Genomic DNA, 20,908 nt, shown 5'->3' with positions numbered 1-20,908 from the left:
TAGACTAAATAACCCCAGTTCCCTAAGCCTCTCCCATAAATCATGTGCTCCAGCCCCCTAATCATTTTTTGTTGCCCTTCGCTGGACTCTCTCCAATTTGTCCACATCCTTTTTGTAGTGGAGGGACCAAATCTGGACACAATACTCCAGATGTGGCCTCATCAGTGCCGAATGGAGGGGAATAATCACTTCCCTCAATCTGCTGGCAGTGCACCTACTAATACAGTCCAATATGCCATTGGCCTTGACAACAAGGGCACACTGCTGACTCAGATCCAGCTTCTTGTCCACCGTAATCCAATTCTTGTCCTTTTCTGCAGAACTGCTGCTTAGACAGTCAGTCCCAGACTGTAACAGTGCATGGGATTCTTCCTTCCTAAGTGCAGGACTCTCATCACAGATGCTTATGCAGGGCCAGCACATTTTTGGAACAAGGATACAGAAAAGGGTGAATTCAAAGGTAGGGGAAAACAAAAGGAATGAAAATCCTGGCCACACTCAAATTCATGGCAAACTTCCATTGATTTCAGTGGGGCCAGGATTTCTGCCAAGGACCCCATCTAGATACGTTTTGGAATGGACAAGGCTTAATGGAAAGGGGCATGAAAAATAATATTTAAGATCTGCCTTTCTAACTTAAAGAGCATATTCTGTAGTATTAATACTGTACACTACCCCTCTAATTCTTGAAAACAGAATGTGTGACCACGCCAGTTGCTATGAAGGTCTATCTGCTGTCTTTACACCACACTCTTCTTTATCTCTAGTATAAAACACTAGTATATTTGTAATTTTATGAGATTGGGGTGACAGGATTTCAGTTGTGACTTTGCCACTCACGAGAATTATGCAAGTTTTATGTCAAGACATAATTTAATTTCAAATAAAAGTATTTTCTGGATCCATGAATTGCAACCTTCTCCTGACATAGATTGTCATTCTACATCACATACTGCACATGCACACTATGTGTGGTATTATTTTGTATGTATATAGACATACACCTACATATAAACATGTATCAATAATGTGGAAGCAAGAATAGATTTTTGTGCCCCACTGGTTTGGTAGATTCTTTGAGTATTACAGTACTCCCGTAAGAAGGGAAATTTTGCCCATATCCAAATTTTTCTAGAGGGCGTATTTTTGATTTTGTAAACCACTCAGTACACCTTGTAGTGCAACAAAAGAAATATGCCAGTTGCTACTCTTGAATTATAATTCTCTGCACTTTTGGTTTGAACTCAGAACTTAAACACAACTGCAGAGGCAGTGTTGATCTTGGTGTCCTGGAAGGATGGTGAAGGCTAAAGAGGGTGGTTCACTCCTCACAGCTCTACTCTCTTGATGGCAAGAAAATGCAGACCTGCATTGCCATATTTTTATGCTATATCATATGGTCATTTTCAGCAAATTGGAAGGTTGTGTGGTTACAGTACAAAATGTCTGACAAATCCATAGCCACTCAAGACTTCACTGTTAACACTGTACCAAACAACATGGACACTTTTAGGACTTCACAGTTCCAAGTGGAGATAGGACCAAAATCACACGGCCACTTTTGTTAAAGGTGAATCATCTTTAGTTGCAGAAATGCTAGGGTTTATGACACACTCTTGAGCAAATCTGATGATGGCAGGCAGTCTACTAGAATTGTCATTGCAGACAAGTGACATTTAATTAAAAAGCAGGAGCTGCTGCAGCAACAGGAGTCTCAAAGGAGGTCATTGGAAGGCAATCAGAAAAGATTACCATAAACATGTTTTTAAAGGAATGCAGAGAATTTACAATATTTTTAATGTAGAGGTTTCTTTCAACATCTTCCAGGATATGCTGCTTTTTTGTGAGTTTTAGTAAAAGCATTTTTCTTGGTCTTTTGGGTTAATTAAGCCTATGTTTCTGCCACTTATAGTTTCCACCAACATCAAGACAAGAATGTGGATAAACAGGTTTATTACATGAATCTTCTTTTGTCCCTCTTCCACCAAGTACAGGTTGTCAGTTCATTATGCCTTTGAACTTAAGGTATTGCAAAGGAAACCAGATTGGATATTTCTTTTTTTTTTTGGAGTCACTTTAAAAAGTATTTTAGAAAAGTAACCTATTGTCAAATATAATTTATGGGACATGGAGTGGCTTATTAGATGCACAGAAAAATGCAATGGTTTATTAAACCAACTGACTTTGTAGCTTGTGGTAAGAAAACATTTTCTCTTTGGGAAGAGACATGTTCTGCACTGAAATCTCAAACACCAAGGAATATGTAGACAATGCTTGTTTGGGAAAGCTTCCATATTATTTATTGCTTTCCTTTAGAATCCTTCCTCCTATCTTTTGCATCCAGCGCTGTGCTAGAATTTCAGGACACCTAATCCTTCATTTTTCCTAGAAGAAAGGTTGCAAGCATATTTCCCTCTCTTATACACACATACCTTATTGCATATTCATCTTTACTGACTGATGTTTCAGTTCTGTGGACAAGAGATCTCATTTCTAGGGGCTGTTAAAAGCCCTTTGAAAGAGATTCCAAATCTGGATTGTGGTTGGCCTGGGAAGAGGCATGCTGAGAGGAGGGCAAAACCAGGCTTCTCCTCCACCAGGAGCCAGCCACAATCCCAATTCCTTCCTTTCCTTAGCACAGAGGCTGACCACCTGCTAGCCTCGAGCACAAGCCACCTTAAAAGGATGTGTCTACACTGCACAGGAGAGCAAGCTTCCTAGCCTGGGTCCACAGCTCACACCAGGAGGTTTAAAATAGCTGGGTAGACATTGCAGCTCTCAAGCCTAGGGGTAGGGAGGGAGACTTGAGAGCCCAAGCTCCAGCCCAAGTCACAATGTCAAAGCAACATCTACACAGCTATTTTTAGCATGCTAGTGTGAACCCCATTAGCACAATTCTGTGAACCCGAGCTGGGAGGCATGCTCCCAAATGCATACCCAAAGGGACAGGAAGGGGTCGAGCGTGGCCTTAGACCAACCCTCTTCTGCATCTATCAGTAGAGCTGGTAAACCAAAATAGTAAGAATGTATCCCCTTACAAGATATAGCCGCGGGCATATTCTCCCTGAAGACCTGGGAGCTCTGGGAGGCATGTCGTTTGAGCTGATACAGTTAGAGATGTCAGAGAGATATTTGCAGATGCAAGTCTCAACCAGGAAGAGATCAGGGTGTAGAGGGAGATTTGTGAGTTGTCAGCATAGAGAGGGTAGTTGAAGCCATGAGATCAGTTAAGACCACCCAAGGATTTCATGCAGAAGAAGTGGCAGCCAAAGACGGAGCTAAGGAGGACACCAGATCAGAAGAAAAGTAGGGATGAGGTCAAGGGAATAGGTTGAGAGGTCAGAACCAGAGAGTGGGAAGGATACCTCAAGAATCCCATACTGAGTTTATCTTTAAGAAGTCAGCCAGTTGCATCAGATAGTGTCAGTGTTCCTTAAAAAACACTGCCAACCCCTTGGACTGAGGAAGAGGTAAGGAGGTGGTCAGTGTCTGAGGAGAGAATCAAAGGTGGAGAAGAGATGGCAGAAATGTAAATCTGTATGTGAGTAGTGATTAGAAGACTTAAAGGCTTTTGGGGGACGGGGAGGGAGACTAAGACATAAGAATGTATGTCTCAGTTTTCAATTGCTTCATCTTCATACCTGTCCAAGAATCTGAGGTGGGGGGGCAAGGTAGAGGGGCCAGAAAACTTTGCATTCACTGGGAATTCTGGGTGTCTAGACAGTTGTGAACACGGTTTACATAACTCTAAAAAGCATTTAAAAGAAATTTTAAATGAAAAGTTTCAAACACAAATCAACTTGCCTTTCATCATACAGTCACACTCTTATTTTACAAATAAATATTTTTGTCTCTCTTTCCCACATTCCATCTCTTCCCTCTATTTCAAGAAGTTATAATTCTTTGCTTGTGAGATCATAACATGTATTCATGGAAATTAATTTAAAATTGCAAGCACAAGATTGTTACTTCTTTGAATGGAGAAGGATAACAGAGGAGAATTGTGATATAAACACAGATTTTCTATAATTAGTGATAACAACAAAGGAAATATTCACAATTACATCAAAGAAGTCTTGATTGACTATTGTTTTTATTTGCCTCTTGAAGGGAGGTTAGAATTCTGTTAAAAAAAACACCGCCACACTGATTTAAGGGGATGGGTATAAAAAAAGAGCTACTGAGAAAATCCAGTTCCAAACTGAACACAGAAAGCTATTTGGAAATCCAGAAGAGGTTATCTTATCAAACTGATCACAGGCCAGCTATAAGTATCTACTGTACATGCAGTACAGATATGTCATCAGTATGCAAACAGTTTTCCAGATAAACACTACACACAACACTGTCCTCTATAGGAAATCTTAGGTGTGTCTGTGCATATGGGAGACAGAGACTGGGGAGAAGACTTTCATCCAGGAACATAAACAGACTAATTTTGTGAAGCAAGGATAGCTAAAAAGAGTCAAGAATAATGTTATGCAATAAAAGCTGGATTATGTTTTCCTTTCCAAACTGGGAATCCTATATAGCTTCTTTTAAACAAGCCAGTTGTTTGGATAGAACAAAATTTATATACATGTTTCATTCTCTTCTAAAGGGGACAGAGTTCAAATATACAGTACATGAAAGATGCATGCCTCAAAATAGTGCAGTGCACAGGAGAGAGAGAGAGGAAAAAAACCCTAATCTGTTACCTGTTCCAAGCAGTCTATGAACTTAAATATCTTACCCTAGGCAGCATCATTTTAGACATTAAAACAGTAAATGATTAACATTTCATAACTTTTGCCCTCCTCTGCAAAAAATAGGTCAAAGAATAAATGGAAACAAACTGTCTTTTGCTCCTTTTTCTGCATTTGAGAGAGAAAAATGAGGGAGATAAATCTGCATAATACTGAACCGAATCTCTTTAATTCCAGTCAGCTTTTATCATTCAATCACCGAGTCTGTATGTGGAAAAATTCATGCTAATTCCCCCTAGCAACAGCCTCGGCCTATCAGGACACTCCATGCACCATGAAGCTGCCAGCCGGCAAGAATAACTCTAAGTAGGTCAGGCCTGTATTTCTAAAAATGCCACGGTCTAGTAACCCCACTGTCCCGTCTGTCTGCCCTGCTCCATAATAACCTCAATTGCCTGGTGACACAATGACATACTACCCTGCTAGAGCGCAATCAAATCATGCTGCATTATTCTGCTGCAAGCATCGCTGCTGGATGAAGGACCCTTCGAGGGGCAGCATTAATCAGGGAGCCATTCATGTCCACTAGCACTTCACTCTGGAGATGGGTCCTGCATTAATGACCAGCTGTTTGAACTAACACAAACAAAATAATGTCTTCCACCCTGTTGGGCGCACAGAATACACTATTCCGATCAGGCAGGTTATGCTCATTGACTAAGTCTAAGATGTAAATTAAACAGGCTCAGACAATGCCAGCTTTTGTAACCTTCTATTAATTAAATTAAGTATCTTTAAATTATATTACATGCATTTCAAAGAGGTATTGGTTTAATGTACAGTCATCTCCTCCTACAAATTTGTGTTCGCAGTAAAAAAAAAAAAGAAAAAAAAATCTGTGTTTGCAAAATACAATCTATCTATCTTGGTGTATTAAGGAGCTAAATAAACATAGCTGAACTGAAACTGACTTCTGCTGGGAATATGGAAACAAACCAGGCTTGTAGCAATTGTGCAGCATGAACACAAACAGAAATGCAAACTGAATGTTGTAAGGTGTATGGATAAAAGCCATGTAAATATTTTACAGCAACAATGTGGAAAAAGGCCAATCAGAGCAGATTAAGTACCCCCCACAATCTCACTGTTTAAATGTTGCTGAATTGCCAACATAGACCTAAAATAATTGCAGAGTACAGAAGGATCCTAGCATGGATTGATCTTGTCCCTTTAAAAGCAAGCATTCCTGGTACTCTGCAGTATTGATGGTTTTCTGCTTGGCTCCAAGATGTTGCACTGAGCCTCACAAAATCTTTTTTCTTTTTTTGCACCCAAACAGAGGAGTCAATGTAAACCACGTCAGATCACAATAAGTCTTCTCTGGGGTGGTATTTTAGTATCAAATCTGTAATGCCAAAACAGAATTTCAGCATGCTTTGTGTTTTATTACTCCCTTTCTTTTAAGCACCTCCGTGTGTCTCTTGGTGTTTTCCTTTGTAGCATGCGTCAGTGTCTCACAGTTGCTTGTACTAGATGGAGCCCTTAAAGACATTTTCAGGGATAGTTCATCTGCATTTTTTAAAGGATTCACACTTTTACTTAGTGAACATGCCCTCTGGCAAGTTCCTAATTCACCCTTCAATTATACAGAATTCAGTAAATCATATATGTAATCCATCCATATTTGATTTATGAACACAGCAGATTCATTAATCCATTTGCTCTTGTTTGAACCAGGCTTGATAACTAGGTTATGACTATCTTCCTTACTTTGTGGCACACATCACAGTTATTCTTGGAGAGATACAGTCACTGACGTAACCATGAGCAGCTAATTACAAGCTGCTGACATTTTGCTTGTCTCTGCAGCTTTGAAGCTCTGAGTTAAAGTCTCTCTTCCTCCTCCCAGTTTTGTTTTAAAGTGGCTGGGTTGGAAACACAGCACTTGAGAAAGGTACAGGAGAGGTGCAACTCCTCAGCTGAGCTCAATGTATTTTCTAAAACTATTTTTCCTTTAAACAGATAACTACAGTTTGGAAGTAATAAGACTCCTCCGCCCACAACACAGGAATGTTATCCAACAGCTGGCTAAATATAATCCAACATACAGGGCTGCCTTTGTAGACCTGGTAACAAATTGTGGAAGGCCCAGGCAGGCATCTTGCAGGATAGCTCACCATGACTATTGGGAAATCCCCTCATACAAATTTTAAGATTACTTTATGGGTTTTGGATTCGTGTTTTAAAAAACCCCAAAACACTCACAGTAGGTAGTTGCTAAAAATCCTACCAAGTCTCCACTACTTGAGTGCGGCATTTGTTTCCCTTAACTTCATTTTGCACATTACATGGATATGGCCAACCTGAGCTGTCTACTAGTTTTCACCATACTAAGTATGTCTGTATGATGACAAGTCCATCTGTTCTAAAACACAATCTTCCAAAGGCACGTCCAGAAATGAAAAATATCAGTGTCCATTTCAGAATGATGCACTGCCAGTTGTGGAGCATTGCCTCTTTTAACCGGACCAAGAATCTTTTTTTAATTATAGGCTGATTTTGAAATTAAAAAAAGTAGTAGTAAATATAATGCTGAATCTATCTCAGTTGAGCATTTAGCCATCTGAAGACTGTGGTAGCCAGCTGGTCTAGCAGTCATCTGGGATACATTTATTTTGATTAGATTGATCGCATTTCTATTTACAATATAGAATTTTTCACCATACTGAATACAGCTGTGTTTATAAAGATTTTAAGATGAAGAAAACAAAACCCACACAGTTCCTCTCGCACAGTGCAGAAGATTCAGTGCTTCAAGGTGTTAAATCAAAAGGAGCTGCTTTCACATTTCTTAAAAGAATTCTGCATACGTCTGTTTTCACAAAGCACCTTCTGATTCAGGAAATGGGTGCAGAGTTGTAGCTGAAAATATAAGCTGTAATCAAGTCTGATCTAGCAAAGTGACAAACTTCCTGTATAAATTGGTCAGAAATGCCTTTTTTCATGTCTACACATGGACACACAAGAGATACACATACATATATAAATATATACTGCATGACGGCCGTTTTCCCTGGGGATGTCAGTGCAGTCACCTAGCCCATCAGTTCCCTCCCTGACAGCGTCGGGAGTGTTCAGACTACAATTTACAGTCCCTCCGTCCACACATTGTTTGGTAAATTATGCAACCATCTCTAGAATAAGAACGCACAGAATCAGACAAACAGAATACAGTGTTTCTTCTTCCTTTTCATTTGCTCTCTCGCTCTCTTCCTCCCATAGCTTTGCCTTTACAGGCGGACATATCAGATACCTTATTCATCCATCTCCAGCACAATGCTGAGGTGAAACACTACTGCACCACTGTGGCTTTTCCCATGTAATCCTTTCGAGCAGCAGAGGCTGGCTTCTTGCTGCTGATGCCCTTGTCGTGTGCTGGATTATTTTGCGTAATATTTCTTTAAACTTTCTCCCACCTCACTTTGGATTAACGTCCCCACCTTTCAAAAAAAAAAAAAAAAAAAAACCCACCCCACATCGCAACCCTTCTCTTCCAGAAAAAAAAAATGTGGCCAGAGTTCCATCGCTGCTCTTCCTTAGCAGCGTGCAGACGAGTGATTCCCGACTCAGACATGCCAGGGTGAAGCACAGGCAGCGAAACTGCAGCAGCCCCAGCAGCAGCAACAGAAACAGCAGAAGCCGCCCAGGTAAATGGGGGAAAAAAGCAGGATATGCTGAGAGCGGTGCCGCGTCGTAGCTGTGAGAGAAGACGACGTTGCTTCTTCCAAACAGCGCAGCTCGAAGCCTGCAGGAACAGAGGAACGGGAAGACCCAAAATGAAAAATAAAAGCCAAAGAGTTAAGAATTAATAATAATTATTATATATATAATAATAAATTGATTCAACTTTATTTCTATTGTTCTGGGCTTTTGTGGGGGCTCTTTCTCCCCCTCCCCCAAAGTCTCTTGTGTTGCTGAATGTTACTGTCCAGGAGTGCCGAGTCACAAAGGCTCACTCTCCAAAGCGCAGGGAGCCCAGCATCACATGAGAAACCACATGACACACCCGAATTGGATGCTGATGTGGTCAACTATTTCAACGAACAACAAAAAATATGCTGAACAAGGCATGCCCCTCTCTAGCGGCTAGAATTTCCTTTTTTAACAATCACACACAAAAAAATTAGATATCTATCTCTATATAAACTACTGATACTTCAAGTGCTAAGAGGATGCTGTTCCACGGACACTAGCTGGATGGCAGCAATATTACTTCTAGGCTGCATTACACAAAGCTGATTCCACTTAAGTGAATTCCTGAAAAGCATACTCCATGTCTTTACAGCCTGAACAGGCTCAGAAAACCAATTCCATTATCATTCCCTGCAATCTGTATCCAAACCTGCATTCTGAATAATTTATTTTAGACTAATAAGATGTTTGCCAAGACTTCTCCTTTCCCCAGTTAGCACCACAGGCTAGATTTACTAAGGTGGGGAAGCCTGTCCCAGTGCAACATGGAAACAGAGATTGAATTCATCATTGTCATAATTGGTGATTTTACTAAACAACCTGTCCCACAAATAGTCAGGAAAAACAAGCAAAAGGTGTCTCCTGCTTTACTGAATGTGACACAGCTCTTGTTTGCAGTGGGGCATATTGTGTTTGTAAACAGTTGTATTGTTTTTTTCTAACATTGCTGTGATGAGAGTTTCCGATCGAAGCTGAGGATTAGATTTCTCAGCATTGACAAAACAGGCGATCTCTCTGGCCAGCTAGTTCCTCCAGAGGTGCTCTGCCACAGTGTTTAACTTACTAGCATGTCAGCAGGCCTTGCAATGCCCAACTAAGGCCCCGGAACCTCACAGTGCTGTTTGCTGTCAGGTCTCCAAGAGGTTAACATTCTTCCTTGCTTTACCATCATGCCTATAGGAGCATAATACTGAGGGAGTGGTTAGCTAGGGTCGGGGGGAAGCTGATCTGGATGATTGATGGAATCACTGCTGGCATAAGGTTATCATCCAACAAACACAGTTAACAGTTTGAAGCTTGTTTTACTCTAAGGTTTGTGAAAATGACAGAGCAGGTGGCACACGATGCCATACTCCCTGGCTCTTTATACTGGAACTGTAAACGATGTCAGGAAAATGTAAAAGGATAGTGCCATGAGCACACACAGCTGTTTTCCACGAGATCTCACTGCAAGCTGTGAAGTTTATATCACAGCACTCAAGCACAGAATTCCCCAAAAGAAAGATATGTATAGCATTCAGGCAGGAAGGAGGAGTAAAAGCATGGAAGAGTGCTCTTTTGTGTGCTTTCAACCTTCCCAGCTGCTCGTGCAATGGCACATTACAAGAATTTGCACAAGGCAGTTAGTATCCATTTTCATTGGTTCCTGACAGAAAGGTTTTTTTCAAAGGGCTGCACCTATGAGGAGCCAAGGTCCACATACAACATTATCTAAATGCAAAGTAAGTCTGTGCAGAGAACTCTGGGGACTAGTGTCTTACACACAGACATCATAAGAACATTATATAACTATCAAAAGACATTTTTATACAGGGCACGACCAGTTACACTTAGATCACTTTTTCATCGCTGTGTTGACATCAGCACACAAACTCAGGCCTGTGGCCAGTGCATAATTAAAATTAGCCACTTGTATTCCAGTTGCAGTGTTGGTTTAATCTGGATGATGAAGACTTCAAAACAAGCTTTCCACAAGATAAGTGGGAAGCATTATTGACTAGTAGTGGCAGTGGATGATGTGCACCAGGAAGAGATATATTCAAAGTCCCTACAAAATTTTGGCAAACAAGACTAAAGTAGCTGTCTTGGGTGGACAGAAGTCTCATCCTCATTATCCTAGCAAAAGTACCCCTGGAGCTCATTTAACAGTCAGACATAAAGGTTAGCAGTTCCTTTTGCGCTCATCTTCCTTTATTATTCGTTTCTAATACATAATCCTTGTCTCTGTGAGTTGATGACCTTTTCCTGTTTTATCCACTAGGTCATTTCTCTGTTCTGGCCATGCATAATTACAGTGTATTTTATATATATTATATATATTTATATTTATATATTACACACTCACATGGAGGAGGTGCAGTGACTTCAATGACTGGTAATGAAACGTGGAACTTTTCTCCTGTTGGTCACCTAACTGAATCCAACTCAGGTCAGTTGTGTCTGAAAGTTGTCCCCATCTAATGGTAAAATGGTCCAGAGATTTCACTTCAGATCCTAGCCCACAACACAAAACTGGCCATCTGAGTGGAAACATCAAGGACTGAATGAGCACAGAGCCTGAATTACTCACTCACACTAAAGCTAGTCACTGCAAGCCAGAGTTGAGACACATTGATGGGGCAGAGTGTGGGAAAGATTTCACTACTGTTGCCTGGACTGAACCTGTTTGGTGGATAGAGGACTTCAATCTCTTTAGGCTGCTAATCAAATGTCTTTCATGAACACCATAAGATACATTTTAATGGGCCTCAGAAATTGTGCCCAGCAATATCTGCAGATGCAACCAGGAGGTCCTGTCATTTGCATTTCCAAACCTTGCTAGGGAGAAACAGGAGCAACCATAGCCCCCAGAGATCCTTGATTTCAATATTTCAGTCTCATGTTATTGTTGGATACTATGATTTTATCTATAATATGTTAACTCCTGAACTCAGATTCAGGTTCTGGAACCATCTGTCTGAAAAAATCACTATTTCTCTGTTCAAGCCCAGCACCTAAGGGTACGTCCATACTACCCGCCCGGGTCGGCGGGTAGCGATCGACTTCTCGGAGTTCGATATATCGCGTCTCATCTAGACGCGATATATTGAACTCCGAACGCGCTCCCGTCGACTCCGGAACTCCACCACCGCGAACGGCGGTGGCGGAGTCGTCGGGGGAGCCGTGGACTTCGATCCCGCGCCGTGAGGACGGGTAAGTAACTCGAACTAAGGTACTTCGAGTTGCTGAACTTGCGTACCTTAGTTTGAACCCCTCCCCTAGTGTAGACCAGGCCTAAGTTGCAATCTGCAACATTAGTCCACCCAAGCACTGAGCAATGAAACAGGCAGCTGTGCACACAACACAGGTAATTTAGGGGGCAAATAGGCACCTCTGGATGGCATATTAGCTTTTGTGCTCCAATGCAGACTTTTAGATTGTACAATGCCTGGAAAGCACTTAACACATTTTTAGATACTACCACAATGTAAATTAATAAATAAAATAATAATAATTCCCAGATGCAATTTAAGGTGCCAATGTATGAAGAGTTGTCCCCAAATATTTGATCCCAGATCCAGGGCCGGCGCCTCCATTAGGCAACGCTAGGCGGTCGCCTAGGGCGCCAGGATTCGGGAGGCGGCATTTTGTGCGCTCCCCATGGGGCGCACGGGAGCTTCCGGTTCTGCTTCCATCGTGCCGCCGAAGAAGGACCTTCTGCCGACGTGACGCGGAAAACAGCGGCAGCCAATTGAGCAGATCAATGATTGCCGCTGTCGCTTGCAGCATTTCGGCAGAGGGTCCTTCTTCGGCGGCGCGATGGGAGTGGACCCGGAAGCTCCCGTGCTCCCCATGGGGAGCGCACAAAATGCCGCCCCCCCCCGAATTCTGCCTAGGGCGCCAGAAACTCTGGCGCTGCTCCTGCCCAGATCCTGCTCTGTGTTAGGGCAGTTTTGCACCACTCTAGCAATGCAAAGTTGGTGTACCTGACCACAGGAAGATTATCTCAGTGAAGAGGGGCCAATTCAGACCCCTTCAGTTTGCTTTAATTTATGTCAAAGACTGGACCAACATCTAGATGGCCCCAAGTTCAAGAGAGTGAAAAGTACCACAGTATCCTGAGGTGTGTTGAGTGGTCCTTGTGGGTCTTGATGGTCTCCTTTATATGACCAACCATGTTCAAAATAGATCAGTTTATTAAGCCAGTGTGCTAATGTACATCTTTTCGATCTGTGGGTTAACTGCAGGATTTTAATAATTGGAGACCGGATTCTCATCTCACCATGACTTTACAGTTGTAGCTTCGCTTGAATTCAGTGGAATTATTCTTGATTTATAATAGTGTAAGCAAAAGCAAAATACAGACCAGAGGGTTTTAAAAACTCAGCCTTTTGTGACACTGATGTACTTCCCTAATGAATAAAGAGAAAAAAATAGAATGCCCAAGTGAACTGGTACTGAAACAATAATGGGGATCTCTGTGGAAAGTCACAAAGGAAGTACAGCAATAAGAAATTGCAATGTCACATTGAGTATTTACAAGTATTGTACAAATCAAGTGTGAAAGACCACCACCTTTGTTACAGTTCCTATGACAGAAAAAGCAATTAAGCCCAGAAAGCTATTCTATAAGCAGGCCAATGTAATAAACAAAACATTAAATTAGTGCAGAGCAGTTGACCCTACCTCATTATGTTTTGTTATTTCCACTATTGTGAAGCCTTGATCACGGCAACCCTATTGCTTAACCACTGCAAAGTTCTGCTTTTACTGACTGCTTCAGGAAGTCGCTTCCAAAGGTACAGCCAGACCACTGATGCCTTATTTGCATTCAAGTGGGTTTCCCCCTTTAAGTCTAAGCAATCACATTTGACTAGATGCCTGCCATATGAAATGTGATTTCATATACTGACTTGGCTTAAAGGTGTTAAAATTAACATGTAAAAAACAACTGGATTTTCTGAATCTTTTCATCACTAATGTACCATTCTGCTCATGTAAGTCAACATCTGTGTAGTATGCCGTGTAAAATCTAGGTAGGACATTTTTGAAATGTTGATTTCTTTTAAATCTCACTATGGGAACATGGCTTACATTTGTTTAGCATGTTTCAGCATGAAAAGCTTTATACTCTTTATGAACTACAAGTGTATATGCAGTAAATACAGGAGTTATTTCATCCACCAATGGAATGCTGTTACAGTGGGGTGGAAGGTAACTCCTTTTTAACACCACACAGCAGCACTGCCTGTGGCAGGAAGTGAGGAATAAACATCCTACTGAAACTGGAGAGAAATTCTAAATTCCCCAGGAACCAGAATATCACTAATGGACATGTGCAAATCAGATGAACTTTCTGGTTACTAGTTTTATTACAAATCCAAAACTTGGCCAAGATTTCTAAAGCCCCCCTTGAGCCTGTAAGGAAGGGTTCACTGAAAATTCAGCCCAGATTGCCTTCAATGGGTCATAAATCTCAGTGAATCTAAGTTGTTTTCAGTCAACTGTCTCCCTCCATACAAGCTTTGGAGAGAGATTTATGGTTATGCTTGAGGTTTCAACCCAATGGCCAGGCAAAACTTGGGGTTTGTCACTGAACCTGAAACCTCAAAGTGAAACTAAGGTAGGTGAACTCTGTGGATTGAAACCAAAACACACACTTGTTCAGCCACAAGTGAACAAAACCTCAATGCTACACATGGCGCTAGTAAAGAGCCAGGCAGGATGTTGGCCAAAATATTAGGGCACCTACCCTTTGCATAGAATGCCATGGGATGCTTAGTGACCATGGTCTCATCTGGAAGATATCGCTTTGGTTGTACATCTCTTCAGATGGAAACTCAGGGCCCTCCTCTCTGTAATGATTCAGTAGCTGTGCCTGAGCCCCATGCTGCTAGAATACACAGAAAACTTGATTTTTTCTAGAATATGTTATTGAGAATGTATAATTTATGGTCAATATAAGTTCCACACTTTCATTAAGGGAAAAGAATGGGAGACGATCATCAATAGGGATAGGCAAATAATATATAACTATTATTCAGTGAATCTTCTCTCTTTTTGAAATTTATCCAGTAACAGATCACAATTTACTTGAATTTATGTTATTCAAAATTACTTTCTAAACAATTTTCTCAATAATTCTTGGTCTGCAGTTCAGTTGTGAACAGCGTGTAGCAATTATTCAAAATCTGATCTGTTTTGACTGAAAGGATAGGTCACATGGGATATTTTTATTCCCTGATTGATTGTAACACTTAGAATTAGGTTTCCAATGTGAATATTTGCTATTAGGACACTGAAATTCATCTACCATGAATATTCTGCAGTATTTCCTTAAAATTTACTGTTCCATAAACACTTCCTTCCTGCCAGTAAACTCAATCCCTAGAACATTTGTGGACAGAAAACACAAAATGGGTCTGGGACAAAGATAAAATAAATGTGTTTAAAAACTCCAATGATTATTACTTTTTTCCCTTCAGTATTCACTCAGTTCTCATAATCACATAGTTGAAAAGATTTAAATATGAATCTGTGTTTCTATTGCTGCATCTGAACACTTTAAAGACCTGAGTCTATGATTCTTCAGCGCTGTGTGACTGAAGCATGGGTAAATTGTCCGAGTCTGAAGTGAAACCTCACCTATGGTGCTGGAGGACAGTTGTGATTTAGAGTTTCACTGGGGAAAGATATGGCACCACGAATGAGGTAAATGTAGCCAAGAGAGCAGCCTCCACCCTTGATGAAAAATACCAACTTCACATTGATAGAAGCTTCTTAGGGTTCAAACTGCCATTATTACTCAGACTCACTCTGAGTTGTTTTCTGTAACCAATCACTCTGTAAGATCTGGAGCCAAATTCTTCTCTGAGTTACAAATTCAGCAGCAATGTAAATGTTGGTGTAAGATACATATTGGGTGTAAGTTGGTGTTGAAGTACTGTGACTGGCACTAATTCCGATATACAGTGGGTGTGCAAGATGAGCCTAATTTATAAACAGAGGACTCGGAAAAGAGAGAGTGTTCATGTATCTGGAAATGCAATTTACATGAGGATAGAAGATAAAGTTGCTTTATTTTTCACACTGCTATGTTTCCCTTTTTATTTCCTCAGAGTAAATTTTGTTTATTGAGCACAAAAGGTGAATATTAAATTGGTGCTAGTTATACTACGTAGCCTCCGTGCTCATTTTTTGATCAAACCACATCCAAATATATAACTTATGCCACCAATAACATCACCACTACATTTGACCCAAAGATTTCCATCAGAATTTGCATCCGCTTCACATATAGCTTTGATTTTGACTCTAGGGCCAAAATTCTGCTTTCAGTTACATGGACATGACTTTGCCTGAAGTCAAAGGGACTTGAACCACTGGACAGAATTGGGCCCTAAGTCTTGAATTACAATACAGCCATTCAGTGGTGGTCCCAAACTTTAAGAATTTAGTATAAAAGCACCAGATTTAAGATCTGTTATAAATATCAGTTCTTCCTTGGATGCCTTGTTGCTTGTAGTACCTGTATCACAAAATGTTTCTGAACACAATATGTTCTAGATGGTACGGAGATGCCATAAAAAATAATATAGTGTGAACTATGAATTCCTTATACAAACAAGTTTACAGATTCCAGTACATATTTTACAATCCAGAAGAAATCATTGTAAAGGAGATGCCCCATGGAGACTGAAGATCTGTGTGCACAATAATTAGGAGTTCATGGTGAGAACAACTGCCTTTAGTTGCCTGGTGAATTCACACTGCATAGGAATACAAATTAAATAACCAACTGATATCTGTTTTAGGATTACAAATTGTATTCTCCAAAGTGTACTGTACTGAAACACACTATGACCAGCTTCTTAGTGAAATTGCTGACAAAGTGATTAATATTTGGTCTTGGGCAAGAGAGGGCTTTCCCTTTGTTAACTACCCAGTTTTAGACTGGTATTTTACATGGAACACATTCCAAGTGCAAAGTGGAAGAGCTATGTTTTTTCATCTGTGAATATTTTCACCTTAGACTTCAGCAGCACTGTCAGGAAGTAACTTTTCCATGGTTGTTACTGTAAACAAAGATAGCATGACAAGCGTCCAAGAGTTATAGAAAGTCAGGGGCCAAATGGCAAGAAAGTCGAAGACTGCCTCCAGAAATGGAAGTGAGAACCACCAGAGTACCAAACTTTGCTTGCTCTTCTCACTACTCTGGTTAGCTGGGCAACATGACAAACATGGGATTCATTATATAATACATACAAGATTATATAGGCTCTTTTTTGTTCAGTTGCTTATAACTTTGTCAAACACACTGTTTAGGTTAAAATTTTCCATGCTGGTTGTCTGCATGAGCCTGAATTTTTTTTGAAAAGTTTCAGCCAAAATAGTTTGTTTGGCATAATTATGAGCAACTGAAAAAAGGGTCTAATGTAGTGCACCATAAAAAAGGTGATGAGGAAATTAATAATGCTGTCTTCAGATCTGGGTTTGAATAGTGTGCAGTAAACAGGGCAAGGAGCCACACACTGAAAAATGGAGACTAAACCAAAGTATTAAATAGCTGGTCACTAAGTGAGAGCAATCCATCCTGTGCACTACAAGGCAGCCGTCTTGTGGAAAAAAAGAGTATGTGATCATATACCGGTAATTAAAGACTGAATCATAATGCACATGCAGAAGTGGGCAAGCAAACTTAATTCTGAAACCTCCTTAGGTTTGTGTGCTTAACTTTGTATCCTTCATACAAAAATTAGGAAGAAAAAGCACCAACTCAGAGACTACTCTAAACGCCTCAAACTAAATATATGTCCTGACTGAGGAAAGCACTTCAGCACTTGCTTAAGTCCCACTGTCTTCAACAGGTCTTAAATATATACTTAAGTGCTCTTCATGAATAATGATGATTTATTGAATCAGGACCACAGTAGCCAGAAAATGGATGTTGCACTAGCAGGAGAGTATGGAGGCAAGAGCCACATGTTGTTAGCTTGTGAAGTACAGATATGTTTACTTGTAAGCAATTGTGAGAAACTTTGAAGAGCTCTAAGACTAACTATTGACAACAAGATGAATGTTTCCTGGTCTCTCATCTTACAGCAGGAAGTCATTTGCAGATGTTTTCTGCTTTTCATTGCCATTTAGAAGCAAATTCAATTCCTCCAAATCTGAAATTCATAACTGGATGTTGATTCCCAGCGTTTGTATTATACTGTCATTAACTCATGCATATGTTTTATATACATTTTTAAATCGCAAAACAAAAGCTTCAAGCTGGCATTCATGCTGAATTGTGTGATGTGAGACTGTAGCTCACCATCTCATGAGCTAAAGTACAAGATTTGCTATTTATCCAATTTCCAAGACAATGAACAGATCTCAGTACTGGTATGACAGCCTTATTCCACCAATGATATTGAGGGTACAGCTCCAGGACACGATAAAGCCCTTTCCGGAATAGTCTGATAGCCAATGTGGTTTCCATTGGCTCATATAGATCTTAACCAGATAAAATGCTCTGGTTCAGCAATGGGGTTAAGCTGGTTTCACCTTATACAGCAATAATTCTGACACTCCAAGGGTGAAATCCTGATCCCATTGACTTCAATGCGGCCAGGACTTCACTTCAAGTATTTCTGCCGTATATTGAGAGATTTAATCCTAGAACGTAAAGCGGTTATATACTTGCACCAAATATTTAACGTCTGTTTCAACAGAGATTTATTAACCCGCAAGTAACTATTGAAATATTTTAACTGAGCTATATATTTACTGCATGTTCAAATGAACTAAATGAAACTGACACTGATGCTGGCAGTATGTGCACATTTTTATCAGTCCCTTTAAGTTTAGTGCACAGAATTTTTTTCCACAACAACAATTTATCTTCAGTCATGTATTTGATGAAATAAACTTCATCTGTAAACATATGGTGGTGGTAATGAAAGTCTTCAACCTCCAGTTCTGAAATCTTCCTTGCAAAGTTCTGAATGTGCCTTCCAGAACGACGGAATACCTGAATGAACAGATGTGCAGGGGGAGAGTTTTCAACATTCACACACTACATCTGGCAGCCTGGCTTCATCTAATTACAGCTGCTGCTCCACAGTGGACTGATCTGGTCACTTGTACCTAAATGAGACTGCCTCATTACAGCTGATTTGTTTAAGCCACGTTAAAGTTACATAATGACCATATAATTTAGCATGAGGACACATGCAGTGCTACACTTGGGGCCATACTGGATACATACATAGACACACACAAGTTTATACAGTATTGATAGCTTAAAATATGAGTTTTAGCAATTAAATAATTATTGCTATCTATAGCCATCTAGATCTATATCCACATATCTATAGAACTAACAGTGCAGCAAGTGAATCTGCCCTAGATCCAGATTTTCTAGAAGTAGATCATCCCTGAATTCTTGACACAACCTTTTTCATCAGCTCCTCACATCAGGCTACATGAAAAGTATTTTAAAATAGTGCAGCCATGTTCTTTATTCAACAGAGCATGTGTAAGGTACCCACTGCCTTGGGATTCCCATTGACACAAAATTCCCATTGACTTCAATGGGCCAGGATTTCACTTTTGGTGTCTAAAGCTTTTGAGCATATGCAGTACAGCTGTATTCTTACCAATGGCTCTATATAGTGGAGCAATTGTTGCACTGAACCCAAACATATTATTGTTAAAACTAGCTAAGAAAGAAATCAATCTGGCTCTTGGCTAATAAAGTAGCATGTGTTCATTTCAAGGGGAAAAGATTTTCTTTCAGAATTCTTGCAGAAAGTGCCAATTTGACACTGGAGGTGAAATTGAATTAAAGACTGTACATTCTATTCCTTGTTAGAATAACAAATTAAAGATTGGGTGCATCAAATACTGAGAGTCTTAAAGTGAATTTCAACAGACTAAATGCCATATTGTGCGTATATCATCATATTCAGATTATATGGATGTCTACATATCTTGCTTTGGTGCTTCTAAATTAATCAAGTAGTGAGAACCTTTCAGTTCAAAAGATCTCTATTTCCCTTCTGAGCTTCTTTGTGCTAATACACTGAAGGCACAGGTTATTTATCATGAGATCAATAGGAATATTGCAAAAACTATTCTCAGCCACAAACCTCTATGGCTGATAAAGTGATGGCTTGTGGCCACAAAAACGTGCAATATTTCCACCTTGAAATCACATGCCAAAAATGAAATTAACTGCAGTCACACATGGCTATACAGTTGTATCAGTAAATCCTGTGGTACAACCCCCAAAAGCTTAATAACTGTGCTCCTGATTAAATATTAATAAAATTGTTTCCCCTAGATCAGAGATGCATTCTAAAAGAAATTGTTTTGGGAAGGTGCAGTCTCGATTATCCTATCCTAATAAAATAATAGTGTTTCTAATTATCTTAGACATTGTAAATTATTCCAAAGGAGTTCATTATTTACTATTATATAGAGATGAAGGATAATCTTGTGTAAAATATTGGACTACGACCTGGGAGATGTGGCTTGAATTCCTGACCCTGCCAAAGAATTCCCGTGTGACCTTGAGCAAGTCACAAAGTGGGATTTTCAAAAGAACCTAAGTGATTTAGGAGCACTTGTGCCACTGAAAATCATTGTCAGATAAAAAATATGTTGAATTGGAGATGGGGTTAGGCACCCAAATAACCTTAACTCTGCCCTGAGAGAAAAAAGTGAAAAAGGCCTGGTCCTCACTAGCCTGTTATTTCAGAATTAGACGAGTTAATTCGAAAAAAAAATTATTCCATCCAAACGACCAAACCAGTTTTTTCGATTTAAAGGGCTCTTTAATCCGATTTCTGTACTCCACCTCGGCAAGTGGAGTAGCGCTTAAATCGAGATTGCAATCCCAGGTTAAAGGTATTGTGGACGCAATTCGATGTTATTGGCCTCCCGGAGCTATCACAGAATGCTCCCTTGTGACCGCTCTGGACAACACTCTCAACTCTGATGCAGTAGCCAGGTGGGCAGGAAAAGCCCCGGGAACTTTTGAATTTCATTTCCTGTTTGGTCACCATCAGCACAGGTGAACATCAGCACAGTCCACCAACACAGGTGACCATGCAGAGTCCACCATCACGAGAGATCACGCAGTCCCAGATTCGCAGATGAGCTCCAGCATGGTCCGAACGGGAGGTACTGGATCTCATCACACATTGGGGAGACAAGTCTGTTATGGCAGAACTATGTTCCAAAAAAAGGAACGCAAATACGTACGCTAAAGTCTCCAGGGCCATGATGGAAAGAGACTACTCCAGGGACACACAGCTGTGTCACACAAAAATCAAGGAGCTCAGCCAAGCGTATCAAAAAGCCAGGGAGAACGGGCACTCTGGGTCACAGCCCCATACATTCCACTTTTACTGTGAGCTCCATGCAATTATGGGGGGTGATGCCACCACCACCCCACCACTGTCCATGGACAGCTGCAAGGGGGGAGTGGCACGGAGCGA

General features: G+C 40.5%; 1 long non-coding RNA gene across 6 annotated transcripts in view; it reads right to left on the bottom strand.

Annotated features, from left to right (window-relative positions):
* Positions 1 to 4,115: 4,115 nt before the first annotated feature.
* The window catches only part of LOC120398758, a 347,241-nt gene continuing 330,448 nt past the window's right edge, over positions 4,116 to 20,908 (bottom strand). For all 6 annotated transcript variants that reach the window (XR_005594682.1, XR_005594684.1, XR_005594685.1 and 3 more), the window contains one exon: positions 4,116 to 8,490. This is a non-coding gene — a long non-coding RNA (uncharacterized LOC120398758). The remainder of the gene's footprint in view (positions 8,491 to 20,908) is intronic.

Source organism: Mauremys reevesii, linkage group 2, assembly GCF_016161935.1.
Source record: "Mauremys reevesii isolate NIE-2019 linkage group 2, ASM1616193v1, whole genome shotgun sequence".
Taxonomy (NCBI): Eukaryota; Metazoa; Chordata; order Testudines; family Geoemydidae; genus Mauremys; species Mauremys reevesii.
The sequence above is the reverse complement of the archived record's forward strand: the minus strand, read 5'-3'. Positions and strand labels throughout refer to the sequence as shown.